Source organism: Schistocerca americana, chromosome 1, assembly GCF_021461395.2.
Source record: "Schistocerca americana isolate TAMUIC-IGC-003095 chromosome 1, iqSchAmer2.1, whole genome shotgun sequence".
Taxonomy (NCBI): Eukaryota; Metazoa; Arthropoda; class Insecta; order Orthoptera; family Acrididae; genus Schistocerca; species Schistocerca americana.
Window position 1 is genome coordinate 1,062,062,492 of NC_060119.1, and position 14,957 is coordinate 1,062,077,448.

The following is a 14,957-nucleotide window of genomic DNA, read 5'->3' on the forward strand; positions in this document are numbered from 1 at the left end:
CTAATTGTGGATAGGGTCTTGATATGCAGATGTTGTTAATTGATGGTTACTGCTGATGAATTCATTTGTACGTGTAATCAACAAAGAAGTGTTGTAACTACAAACTGGTTGTGTTACTGGTATAAAAGGTTAGATTGTGCAATCGCCACACCACAGTCGCAAATGTAACTGAAGCTCACCGCCGTTACAGCGTGTGTTTAAAGCAAACCTGTGGCGTTCCTCTGGATCCCAGGACATGTTGGTATCTGTGAAAATGAGGCGGCCGATATAGCGGCCAAGGCTGCAGTCTCTCTTCTTCGGCCAGCTATTCACATGATTCCCTTCGCCGATCCACGGAGTGTTTTATGTCGTCGTGTTGATCTTTTATAGCACGCACATTGGTCGACACTTCCCAATTATAAATTGCGGGACGTGAAAGATCTTCCCTGTGCTTTGACCGCTTCCTCCCGAACTTGTCATCGGGAGGAGGTAATTTTAACTAGACTCCGGATAGGGCACTGTCTTTTTAGCCATCGATATCTTTTAAGCGGCGATCCTCCCCCACTCTGTCCCCAGAGTGGACGGTGAGACACCTTTTACTTGAGTGCCCCTATTTTACTCCGTTACGCGCCCGTCTACAGCTGTCGCCTGATCTATCTTCCGTTTTAGCAGATGACATCCGATTAGCCGATCGCGTTATCGAGTTCATTAGTGCCAGTGAGATGACGTCAGTAATTTGAAGCTCTTTTTGGTGACAAACAACCCCCCTTCTATAGTGTTTTTTTTAAGCTTTCCTTCTGTTTTTGGTTTCCCCACTTTCTTGAGTTTTGCTCCCATTGCTGCTGGTTTCCAGTTTCGTTTTTTTAGCTTTTCCTAAGTGACAGACCGGGCGCTAATGACCATAGAAGTTTTACGCCCTAAAACCATGTTGTTGTTGCGGCCTTCAGTCCTGAGACTGGTTTGATGCAGCTCTGCATACTACTCTATCCTGTGCAAGCTTCTTCGTCTCCCAGTACGTACTGCAGCCTACATCCTTCTGAATCTGCTTAGTGTATTCATCTCTTGGTCTCCCTCTACGATTTTTACCCTCCACGCTGCCCTCCAATACTAAATTGGTGATCCCTTGATGCCTCAGAACGTGTCCTACCAACCGATCCCTTCTTCTGGTCAAGTTGTGCCACAGACTCCTCTTCTCCCCAATCTCGTACAATACCTCCTCATTAGTTATGTGATCTACCCACCTAATCTTCAGCATTCTTCTGTAGCACCACATTTCGAAAGCTTGTATTCTCTTCTTGTCCAAACTGTTTATCGTCCTTGTTTCACTGCCATACATGGCTACACTCCATACAAATACTTTCAGAAACGTCTTCCTGACACTTAACTCTATACTCGATGCCTAAAACCATAGGCAAAAAAAAAAGCAAATCTGATTTGCGTTCTCATAATGGCCTACTATCGCCGCTCTTATACAACTGGTGCGAAACGAATTCTTGTTTTACGTGTAGAAATACGTCTATCAAGTTTCGTTATGTCACACGTGCTTTTGGTGTTGCGGCTTTTATCCGTCTATGTATTAGTCGAGTCAAATGAGCAGCAATCAGTGTTTTGCAGCCGGGCACCCATTGCTGTGCCGGACGTGAACACGATTGTAATGAAGATGTAGGGTAGCTTGACAAGACCAGTGCAACGACAGACAAGCGGGTCAACGGCCGGAACAGGTGCAGCAGCGGCTGGCGTGGCCACAGTAATTAACGGGCGAATTTGTCCGGCGGGTCGGGTCTGCGCGACACGGGCAGGCGGAGGGAGTGGAATCGATAGCGGCGGACCGCTGGCCCAGACAGCGTGGCGGCCGGGACGCGCCGCGCCGTTGTATCGCCTGAATATTCATCCCGACCCGCCGCCAAATGTTGAGCGCACACTCATGAATGATGAACAGACCGGCGGCCCGCCGCGCGGCCACCGCTGCCGCGGCAGGTGGCGCCGCCGTACTTCACCGGTCAGCGAGCGTTATTATGATGAATCCACTGGCCAGGTGGTTACCGAATGAGCTCCTCCCTTCTGTGTTTTTCACGAGGTGTTGAGAAGCAGAGGTGCTAACGGCCCCGGGTAGTTATAAAAATTCTTATTTAGTGTATCTTCGGGGTGTAAATTATTTTCAGTTGTAGAGGAATACTTTCTTGTCTGGAAATGTTTATCGCTGTAAGACATTAATGCTACCAAGATACACATATGGATAAGAAACATTAAATTTAGAGTCAATGAAAGCAACTCAAGAAATCATGAAAAAGAATATACTACTGCCCATTAAAATTGCTACACGACGAAGCTGAAGTGCTACAGACGGGAAATTTAACCGACAGGAAGAAGATGCTGTGATATGCAAATGATCAGCATTTCAGAGCATTCACACAAGGCCGGCTCCGGTGGCGACACCTACAACGTGCTGATATGAGGAAAGTTTCCAACCGATTTCTCATACACAAACAGCAGTTGACCGGCGTTGCCTGGTGAAACGTTGTTGTGATGCCTCGTGTAAGGAGGAGAAATGCGTACCATCACGTTTCCGACTTTGATAAAGGTTGGATTGTTGCCTATCGCGATTGTGGTTTAACGTATCGCGACATAGCTGCTCGCGTTGGTCGAGATCCAATAACTGTCAGCAGAATATGGAATCGGTGGGTTCAAGAGAGTAATACAGAATGCCGTGCTGGATCCCAACGGTCTCGTATCACTAGTAGTCGAGATGACAGGCATCTTATCCGCATGGCTGTAACGGATCGTGCAGCCACGTCTCGATCCCTGAATCAACAGATGGGGATGTTTGCTAGACAACAACCATCTGCACGAACAGTTCGACGACGTTTGCAGCAGCATGGACTATCAGCTCGGAGACCATGGCTGCGGTTACTCTTGACGATGAATCACAGACAGGAGCGCCTGCGATGGTGTACTCAACGACGAACCTTGGTGCAAGAATGGCAAAACGTCATTTTTTCGGATAAATCCAGGTTCTGTTTACAGCATCATGATGGTCGCATCCGTGTTTGGCGACATCGCGGTGAACGCACATTGGAAGTGTGTATTCGTCATCGCCATACTGGCTTATTACCCGGCGTGATGGTATGGGATGCCATTGGTTATACGTCTCGGTCACCTCTTGTTCGCATTGACGGCTCTTTGAACAGTGGACGTTACATTTCAGATGTGTTACGACCCGTGGCTCTACCCTTCATTCGATCCCTGCGAAACCCTACATTTTAGCAGGTTAATGCACTACTGCATGTTGTAGGTCCTGTACGGGCCTTTCTGGATACAGAAACTGTTCGACTGCTGCCCTGGCCAGCACATTCTCCAGATCTCTCACCAATTGAAAACGTCTGGTCAATGGTGGCCGAGCAACTAGCTCGTCAAAATACGCCAGTCACTACTCTTGATGAACTGTGGTATCGTGTTGAAACTGCATGGGCAGCTGTACCGAAACACGCCATCCAAGCTCTGTTTCAATCAATGCCCAGCCGTATCAAGGCCGTTATCACGGCCAGAGCTGGGTGTTCTGGTTACTGATTTCTCAGGATCTATGCACCGAAATTGCTCTAGTATAATATATTTGTCAAATGAATACCCGTTTATCACCTGCATTTCTTCTTGGTGTAGCAATTTTAATGGCCAGTAGTGTAGAAACACTTTGAGGTTGATAATATTTATTTTATTTTATTTATTGATTTATTTAACCTGGCAAGATTAGTGCCATCAGGCCCTCTCTTACATCTAACCAGGCATTCTACTTATTTTACATTCATACGTTTTAGTAGGCATGTTAAGCTACATCTAGTACAAAAAGTGAAATAAACAATTAGAAAGGTACACATGGAAAAATACATACATATAGAGTTTATATTCGTAGATCGTAAGTATTGTTATAATTAGACATTATTGAAGAGACAAACTTTAGATAGGAGCGCTGGCAGCAGGGAGTTTGAGGGAGACTCATGGTGAAGGGAGGAGAAGAATAGACATGATGAAACATAATTAAGGAAATATAAAGGAAAAGAAGATTGCCTGGCTAATAGAGATAGATGAAGAGGAAGGCATCTCAGGACCAAGATAGGAGACGCTAGCTTTGCTATTTGACAGATGAGAGGATTGACCTGGTACATTAATTTTGTGGAGAACTTTATGAGGATGATAGTAGGAAATGCTTCAACTTCTTCTTAAAAGCAGCAGGAGATTGAATTTTGCGCAAGGTAAGGGGCAGTTTGTTCCAGAGGCGGACAGCGGCAACTGAGAAGGAGTTTGCAAAAGTTTTTGTTTTGTGAGTGGGCACAGTTAGGATACCAAATAAGAGTGGCCTCGTGTTTCGATTATGATGGCATGACAGGTTTTTAATCTCTGAAGCGAGGTACTGGGGTGCTTGCGCGACGAGGAGTCGGTGGAGTAGACATAGAGTGTGGTAGTCACGCAATTTGTCCGGCCGCAGCCGCTTTAGGTCGGAGTATGAAGCACTAACATGATCATATCGGCGAATGTTGCAGATGTAACGCACACAGGCATTCATGGTTAGCTCTAGCCGTCTTCTGTTTTCACTACTCGTGCCTTGTTGAATCACATCACAATAGTGGAGGTTCGGTAGAACGAGTGCTTGCACGAGCTGGCGTTTCAAGTCCTGTGGAAATATGTTCCGAAACTTTTTGAGAGCATAGAGACAAGCAGACGTCTTTCGGCACACTGCGACTGTATTCTCCGCCCAGTTGAGATGCTCATCCAAAGTTACACCCAAGTTCTTCACTGTTTTCTGATATGGTATTGGAGTACCGTCGAGCAGAATAGGAGGTAGCCGTTCGCGGAAATCTGAACTTATTAATTTCTGATGGGCTATTAAGATTACTTGCGTCTTTTTTTGCATTTAGATTAAGCCCCAGGTTTTTCGCCCATGTCACTACTGAAGACAGATCATCATTCATCTGAGCGATTGCAGTGTTTACATCTTCAGGTCTGGCGCTTAGGTAGAGCTGGAGGTCGTCGGCATAGAAATGATATTTACAGGAGGACAGAACCGACGAAATATCGTTGACATATAAAGAAAACAAAAGTGGTCCTAAGACTGATCCTTGTGGCACTCCCGAGGAAACATGTTTCCAGGAAGATTTTACATTTACGCAGACAACACATTGCTGTCTGTCTTTTAAGTAGCTTTCAAACCATCTCATTGCACTATCAGAGAAATTAAACTGTTGCATTTTTCTGAGCAATATGTCAAAGTTAACAGTGTCAAAAGCTTTGCTGAAGTCCAGTAGCGTCAATATTGTTGCCTTTCGATTGTGGATGGCACATTTCAGGTCATCTGTTACTTTAATTAGAGCAGTGTTTGTGCTGTGATGTTTACGGAAACCGGATTGAAATTTGTCACATAGGCTGAATTCATGCAAGTGTTCAGTGATTTGGTCATGAACAATATATTCGAGTGCTTTGGAAACAGCAGGCAGTATGCTAATTGGTCGGTAATCACTAGGCAGTTGTGGGTTTTCGATCTTAGGGATGGGACGAATTATGGTTCTTTTCCATGCAGTGGGGTATATTCCGTTCACGAGGGAAAAATTAAATATGTCAGTTAAGACAGGTACTAAGATATCGGCAACATTCTTAATCATGGTTATACCGATACTGTCGTTGCCTATTGCATCAGAAGAGATTCTCATTATTGCTTTTCTTGCCGTATTTGTTGTTACATGTTTTAGATGGAAGCTATCGATGTTAGTTATCCTGTTTGGGGATTCTTGTGGACGGTAATTATCAGCCGTGCTGGTATTCAGAGGTGCAGAGAAGAATTCATTTAATTCGGTAGCTGACACATGAAAAGTAGTTTCCGATTTTGCCTTTCCGACCCCCAAGCTACGGAGATTCTTCCATAGAGTCGAGGGCGTCAGATCGCTGCAGACAAGGGAGCGAGCGTGCCTGATTTTAGCATTGCGAATAATAGGAAGTACGAGTAGAAGAAAGGTAGGAACATTGCAAATACAGACGACATCAGCGAATGGCCTAAGTTCTGTGACCACAACTAAAAAATAAATCCAACGAGACTGACAAGAAAAGCTAAACACAATTGGCTCGGAAACGTGCCTGAGTAACTTCAACTAACTGGTACAAGTAAACAAGAGATTGACTATAGAACAACATATAAAAAAAACTTTAAGACGAGAACATAGTTCTTAACAGAATACACGCTAAAGAGAATGACGCACCACGTAGAAATTATCGGAATGCGACGGAAATCGCAATAGGTGATGTATATGTACAGACAGACAAACGATTTCTTTAGAAAAAAGTGGATGAATATTCAACAGAAGGGTTCACAAACTGAGCGAATGAGTGATCCTTTGGTCCACGTCTGGCCCTTATTGATTGATACTGTTGCTGGATGTCCTCCTGACGTATAACGTACCAAATTCTGTCGAATTAGCGCATTAGATAGTCAAAATTCCGAGCTGCAGAGCCCTGACCACAATTCTCTAGACGTCCTCGATTTGGGAGAGATTCGACGACCTTCCATGTCCAGGGCAGCGCTTGGCAAGCACGAAGACATACAATGTCTCTCCGTGAGCGTGCGGGCATTATCTTGCTGAAATGTAAGAGCGGGCTGCCTTGTAAGACTGGGCGTAGAATATCGCCGCCGTACCTCTGTGCTGTGAGAGTGCTGCGGACGACAATCAAACGGGATCTTCTATGAAATGAAATAGCACCCCCGATCATCACTATTGGCTTTGGGCTGTTTGAACGTTGCCAGACACGTCTTCGCTGATCATTGGTACTCAGTTTGAAACAGGACTCATCAATGAAGACAATTCTGCTGCAGTCAATGAGCTGCCAGGCCGGCCATGAAGGTCGCCTAATCTCTTCCCAGTTAACTTTTGGACCATCACGGGCAGGGCCCTCCTTCCGTCTTGAGGATCTGGACGGTATTCCTAAAGAGCACATTGAGCAACTGTGTCAATCATTGCAAGCCGAATGTCTGCTTGCACGAGCATAGTGGAGCATAGTGTTTTTGACGCTCTTTCTCAAAATGGTTGAAATGGCTCTGAGCACTATGGGACTTAACATCTGAGGTCATCAGTCCCCTAGAACTTAGAACTACTTAAACCTAACTAACCTAAGGAAGTCACACACATCCATGCCCAAGGCAGGATTCGAACCTGCGACCGTGGCAGTCACGACGTTCCGAACTGAAGGGCCAAGAACCGCTCGGTCACAGCGGCCGGCGACGCTCTTTCTCTTGAATGAATTATCCAGTTTTTCTGAAATTGTATTGACGTGTTTGCCTGTACATGGACGTCACATCCATCGATTATTTTTTGTGATCGAGTGTATTTACTGCTTTATCCATCATCATATCTGTCGCTTTGGACATTGTATTTTTGAACAAACTTTGTATCGGTATACCAACCGCCACAGACTCTTAAGTGTCTTGCACAGTGCAGATACAGCCGCTGGTCCCCACGTGCATGAAATTACGATCTTCAGAACATAATGAGTACCAGACTTCAGAGGCGATATGAACATCGATTCTCTGGAGTGTCAGTCAAGTACCTTGATCTCTGAAGTGATCTCGCTCGGTGATTCACATTAGAGATGAGTGGGTCGTCACTGATTTGTTAGGAGATCGAAACAGTAATAGAAACATTTAGTAGACTCCAGTGAGAAACGCCACAACAAAGACACTGTCAATCGCGGCCAATGATGATATGAAACTCCTGGGAGCTCACACTGCCAAGACGACTGAAGAAACATATTACTTCCTGCAACTTACGTCTGCCGAAATCAGCACGAGTGTAAAATCAAATAAATTGCGGACCTTGCCGTTGGTGGGACGACTTGCGTGCCTCAGCAATACAGATGGCCGTACCGCAGGTGCAACCACAATGGAGGGGTATCTGTTGAGAGGCCAGACAAACGTGTGGTTCCTGAAGAGGGGCAGCAGCCTTTTCAGTAGTTGCAGGGGAAACAGTCTGGATGATATGCCAACTAGCTCTGCAGACGATGAAGAAATTGATGAAATGTATGATGAGATAAAAGAAATTATTCAGGTAGTGAATGGAGACGAAAATTTAAAAGTCGTGGGTGACTGGAATTCGAGAGTAGGAAAAGGGAGAGAAGGAAACATAGTGGGTGAATATGGATTGGGGGAGAGAAATGAATGAGGAAGCCGTCTGGTAGAAATTTGCACAGAGCATAACTTAATCATAGCTACTATTTGGTTCAAGAATCATAAAAGAAGGTTGTATACATGGAAGAATCCTGGAGATACTAGAAGGTATCAGATAGATTGTATAATGGTATGACAGAGATTTAGGAACCAGGTTTTAAATTGTAAGACATTTCCAGGGGCAGATGTGGATAACAATCTATTGGTTATGAACTGTAGATTAAAACTGAAGAAACTGCAAAAAGGTGGGAAGTTAAGGAGATGGGACCTGGATAAACTGACTAAATAAGAGGTTGTACAGAGTTTCAGGGAGAGCATAAGGGAACAATTGACGGGAATGGGGGAAAGAAATACAGTAGAAGAAGAATGGGTAGCTCTGAGGGATGAAGTAGTGAAGGCAGCAGAGGATCAAGTAGGTAAAAAGACGAGGGCTAGTAGAAATCCTTGGGTAACAGAAGAAATATTGAATTTAATTGATGAAAGGAAAAAAATATAAAAATGCAGTAAATGAAGCGGGCAAAAGGGAATATAAACGTCTGAAAAATATGATCGACAGGAAGTGCAAAATGGCTAAGCAGGGATGGCTAGAGGACAACTGTAAGGATGTAAAGGCTTATCTCACTAGGGGTAAGATAGATACTGCCTACAAGAAAATTAAAGAGACCTTTGGAGAAAAGAGAGCCACTTGTATGAATATCAAGAGCTCAGATGGAAACCCAGTTCTAAGCAAAGAAGGGAAAGCAGAAAGGTGGAAGGCGTATATAGAGAGTCTATACAAGGGCGATGTACTTGAGGACAATATTATGGAAATGGAAGAGAATGTAGATGAAGATGAAATGGGAGATACGATTCTGCGTGAAGAGTTTGACAGAGCACTGAAAGACCTGAGTGGAAAAAAGGCCCCCGGAGTAGACAAAATTCCATTAGAACTACTGACGGCCTTGGGAGAGCCAGTCCTGACAAAACCCCACCATCTGGTGAGCAAGATGTATGAGACAGGCGAAATACCCTCAGACTTCAAGGAGAATATAATAATTCCAATCCCGAAGCAAGCAGGTGTTGACAAATGTGAAAATTACCCATCTATCAGTTTAGTAAGTCACAGCTGCAAAATACTAACTCGAATTCTTTACAGACGGATGGAAAAACTGGTAGAAGCCGACCTCGGCGAAGATCAGTTTGGATTCCGCAGAAATGTTAGAACACGTGAGGCAATACTGACCCTACGACTTATCTTAGAAGAAAGATTAAGGAAAGGCAAACCCACATTTCTAGCATTTGTAGACTTAGAGAAAGCTTTTGACAACGTTGATTGGAATACTCTCTTTCAAATTCTAAAGGTGGCAGGGGTAAAATAGATGGAGCGAAAGGCTTTTTACAATTTGTACAGAAAACAGGTGGCAGTTATAAGAGTCGAGGGTCATGAAAGGGAAGCAGCGGTTGGGAAGGAAGTGAGACAGGGTTGTAGCAGATTGTTAGAGCTAGACGAATGGGACGTTGTATTTAGGAAATCGTTGTGGAATTCAGTGTTCCCAGATACACAGTGTCAAGTAGGTGCATTACCTCTCATCATGGATAACAAACTGGTCGATGGCCTACACTTAACTACCGAGAGCGTACAGTTTTCAGTGCTAACAGATAAGCAACGCTGCGTGAAATATCCGCAGAAATAAAAGTGGGAAGTACGACGAACGTATCCGTTAGGAAATTTAGCGTTAATGGACTGTGACAGCAAAGGACCGATACGAATGCCTTTGCAAACAGCACGGTATTGCCTGCAGTGCCTCTGCTGGGCTCAAGACCATATTGGTTGGACCCTAGACGACTGGAGAAACGTGGCTTGGTCAGATGGGTCCCGATTTCAGTTGATAAGAGCTGATGGTAAGGTCGACTGTGGCGTACACTCCACGAAGTCATAGAGCTAGCCTGTCAATAAGACACTGTGCAAGCTTGTGGTGGCTCCACAATGGTATCGATCGTGTTTGCATGTAATCGACTGGGTCCTCTGGTCGAACTGAACCGACCATTGACTGCAAATGGTTATGTTCGATCACTTTGACACTATTTGTAGCCACTGAAGCCGTTCATGGACGGCGATGCGCCGTCTCCCGACCACAATTGTTAGCGACACGTGTGACCACGCAGATCGCCTGACATGAATTCAATCGAATACTTATGCGACATAATCATGAGGTTAGTTCGTGCACAATACCCTGCACCGGCAACACTTTCGAAATTATGGACAACTATAGAGGCAGTAGAGCTCAGGTTTACGGCAGTGGACTTTCAATAACTTGTTGAGTCCATGCCGGTCAAAACGATGTCAGACATGATGTTAGAAGGTATCCGATGATTTTTGTCAACTCAGTGTCCAAGGTGTTCAGAACCAGTCTGAAAAGCTTTTAAGAGCGTTCCAGGGAAAACTGCGCTGAGAAATCACTGTTTAGAAAACAACTCTATACGTTTCGTACTTTCCGGGTTATTTAGCAATGAAGTTAACCAATCAGGTCGTCACACAGGCAGTTTCAAGCAATCTGCCAGAGGCGCTCCTCGTTTGATTTCCTCAAACCGAACATACGTAACTTGTATTCACCTGGCTTAAATATATCACTTCCGAAAAAGGCACGTTAACTGGTAGTGAGCATTTCAGTAAGTGTGTAAGTAGGCTGTTTAGGTTTTCATGTTGGTAACGCCACGTAGCGCTCTGTATGAAAATCACTGACTGTGCTGTGTGAAGGCTGTGGTTGGTTTGCATTGTTGGAGTATATGCTATTGTAATGTTGGGCAGTTGGCTGTTAACAGAGCGTACCATTGCGCAGTTGGAGGGGAGCCGCCCGCAGTGGTGGATGTGGCGGAATTTTGAGAGCGGACGATCTGGACTTGTGTCCATCAGAAAGAGTAAATTTGTGCGTCTGGATGTCACGAACTGAAATATATATATATATATATATATATATATATATATATATATATATATATATATATATAATGACTTTTGAACACTATTAAGGTAAATACATTGTTTGTTATCTATCAAAATCTTTCATTTGCTAACTATGCCTATCAGTAGTTAGTGCCTTCAGTAGTTTGAATCTTTTATTTAGCTGGCAGTAGTGGCGCTCGCTGTATTGCAGTAGTTCGAGTAACGAAGATTTTTGTGAGGTAAGTGATTTGTGAAACGTATAGGTTAACGTTAGTCAGGGCCATTCTCTTGTAGGGATTATTGAAAGTCAGTTTGCGTTGCGCTAAAAATATTGGCTGTCAGTTTAGTGTTGATCAGAATAGGTAAAGAGCGAAATGTCTGAGTACGTTCAGTTTTGCTCAGCTGTTTGAAAATCAAATAATGTAAGAGGTTTATCAGCACAGTAATTCATTAAATTTTCTTAGGGGACGTTTCAAGTGGTAACTGAAGGATCCACAGATGTTTGTCCGTTACCGCTTTTTAGCGCATGCAACTTCTTGAATTTCCCCGTGCAAAGATCTGACTGTTGTTGTTGTTGTGGTCTTCAGTCCTGAGACTGGTTTGATGCAGCTCTCCATGCTACTCTATCCTGTGCAGGCTTTTTCATCTCCCAGTACCTACTGCAACCTACATCCTTCTAAATCTAGATCTGACTGCCTAACTTCATTTCTAAATAGCTCGGAAACGGCGAAACGTATCGAATTCCTTTCTTAACAATTATTTCTCATCACAGCTTCTCCTGTACGACCCTCACAAACTTTACAAACTATTTCTGACCAAGCAGTATACCCTGCGAACGTCCTTAAAGTACACGGTGAAAGATACTTCGTACCACTGTTGCCAAATTAGCGTGCTGAGCGAAAGTTTGTCTGTATGGCTCTGTACACGGATTGACCTCAATCAATTTATTCTCATGATCGATATGCAAGACATGCGTTCGTGACAGTACAGTGGTAGCACAATTTTCTTCGAATACAGGTTCTCTAAATTATTCGAACAGGCCTTCGCGATTACTACCTCGTTTTTCTTCATATGATTCCTGTTTAAGCTACCCAGTGCATTTCTGTTAATCTTTCATAAATGCTATACTGGCCTGTTACGATCCTAGCAGTGCGTCTGGGTGTCTGTTTTGGTGCCTTCTTGACAAGCGCTCCAAAACACTGGAGCAATATTTAAGAATTGATCGTACTAGCGTCTCGTTTACATTTCTTTTACAGAGACATTGCCTTCTCCCAGAAACCACGTAAAGAGTCAGTCTGCGAATTGCATATCGAGCCTATTAAACAGGCTGATCCAAATAACAGAAGAACTGATTGGGGACAACCAATGCGGTTTCCGCAGAAACAGATCCACATTAGGTCACTTATTCACCCCAAGACAAGTAACTAAGAAGACGTGAGAATTCAATGTAGATATCCACATATTATCCGTAAATTTTAAAATAGGCCTATGATAACATACAGTGACAGACACTCCTAAATATAATGAAGGTATTTAAATACCATCAAAATTAGTCAGATTAGTTAAAATGTGTATAGACGAAACTTAATGTCGCATAAAGACACCGGTAGGAGAAACTGAAGATTGTAAGGTGTACAATGGACTGAGAGAAGGGGATGCCAAAAAAAATGGTTCAAATGGCTCTGAGCACTATGGGACTTAACATCTATGGTCATCAGTCCCCTAGAACTTAGAACTACTTAAACCTAACTAACCTAAGGACATCACACAACACCCAGCCATCACGAGGCAGAGAAAATCCCTGACCCCGCCGGGAATCGAACCCGGGAACCCGGGCGTGGGAAGCGAGAACGCTACCGCACGACCACGAGATGCGGGCGAGGGGATGCCATTTCACCTATTTTATTTAACCTTGTCCTACAGAAGATCGACAGAGAATTTTCTAAAACCAGTCCACAAGGGATCCAGCTACAGGATATGAACATTACAAGACTTGCCAACGCAGATGATGTAGCACCAATAAGTAGTTCCAAAACAATTTATCAGAATGATGCAAAACTTGCTGAGTAAACAGGATTACATGTTAACAAAGAAAAGACAGAATACCCTAGTGGGTACTCAGAAGATCTGCAAGCGTGTATATGTCCACTAGCCGCGTTTTCTATGTCTACTCAGCACTGATTTTGCGTCTATAAAAATCTCCCACCAGCTCTAGCCAGTGGCGTAATTGTTATGTTACCGTTTTCTTCCTGCCAAAAACTGTGTAAAAGTAATTTTCCGATCGCTTAGGTTTTCGTCTGCAATGTTCCAAAAATGTGGTACTCTTGAGAATGTCTCATGGTCTCATTTCTTTATTGTACCAATCTACAGTCCTTTCATATACAAACTTTCAGAAAACGATTCCTGGCCTCTCATTCTAGTTGTTTCTTTCCTGCATATGGATGGAGAAAAAATTTCCCATTGCTGCGGGTCTTGGTGTCTGTTGGTCATGACGCTTCCTTCGAGTGGTGAAAAACACAGAGTATGAATTGTTGAACCGCTTTTTGAGCGGCAGGCAGATAAAGATCTGTTCCAATGAGTCCTCTTTTCATCTGCCTTTTGATAAGTCAGTGAACAATGTACACTGCCCTCTGCAGGAAGCATTTTGACGGAAGGGCCCAGCGGAGAAAATACCTAATTTATTTACTTGGGCGAGTCTCCATGGGTCACCATTTTTAGCGTGCTGCTGTACTCTCTTATTGTGTCCTGTTTCGTAGAACATGTGGCAAAAGTCGATTGCGGACTCCAGTTCGACGCCTGAGCTGTAACATTTCTGGACGGCCGCATACCTGCCGAGTCCCGCTGGATCAACATCTCCTAGCACTGGTCAGGATTCAACCACGCTCCACAGAGAATAACATCGGCTAGCGTCCCCTCTCCGCTGGACTCTCAAGATCTCTCCTGACACAGGCGAAAAATCCACTATTGTACGCACAGAAGTGTAATTAGAATATACAGGTGAAGTAGGGATGGGAAAAATCGACCAGTTAAAGCCGATATTTTTCGGTATTTGTTTTGTCTCGGTTGTAAAAGGCGGTTTTTGTTTTCTAATAATAACCGAGTACAAAAACGAAATATCAATTAGCCATGGCAACGCTGCTAAAATTTTTCGTATTTAAATAAACCGTTTGTTTTTAAAGTAATTTGTGTTCGTTAATTTGCATTGTTTTGAAATACTGCGTTTTTACAGAAACTGGGAAAATGGATCAATGGTATTTTGATAACAATGACGACAGAAACGAGCAATCAGCACATGGTATAAGAAATGATACAGCCTTGCTGAGACAATAATGTTCCTCTTGCCGTCTTAAGATACGCGTGTAGGTGCAATGTGTAAGACTTGCCCCAACATGGACTACATGGTAGGTTCTCGCTGTTGTCGCCGCACATTCGTTGTATTACTAAAAGGCGCCAACCGTTGTCTGGAAATATTTTTACAAAGTGAGGAAGCTGTGAAGTAGAGCAGTGCAATAGCAACAAGGGAATGCTCCATTTGCTTTACACGATTAAAGATTTGACTGCCATTCCTATGAAATAATAGAAGAGGAAGAAAATTATGGTAACAGTGATAAATCAGAAACTTAGCAGCAATAGTATTCAATAAAAATATAAAGTAGCCCGTCTGCTGCCTGTGTCTGCATAATATGCCTCAATCTGCTTGTAGCCCTTGCAAACGGACAAAGTGAATCAATTAGAATACTGTTGATTTTATGTAGTGTTCAAATCACTTATCACTTTTTGAGAAAAGCAGCGAACGGTAGACGGACTAAGTTTTCTTTTATTTGCCTGTTTAATTTAATATTTTGATTCTATATA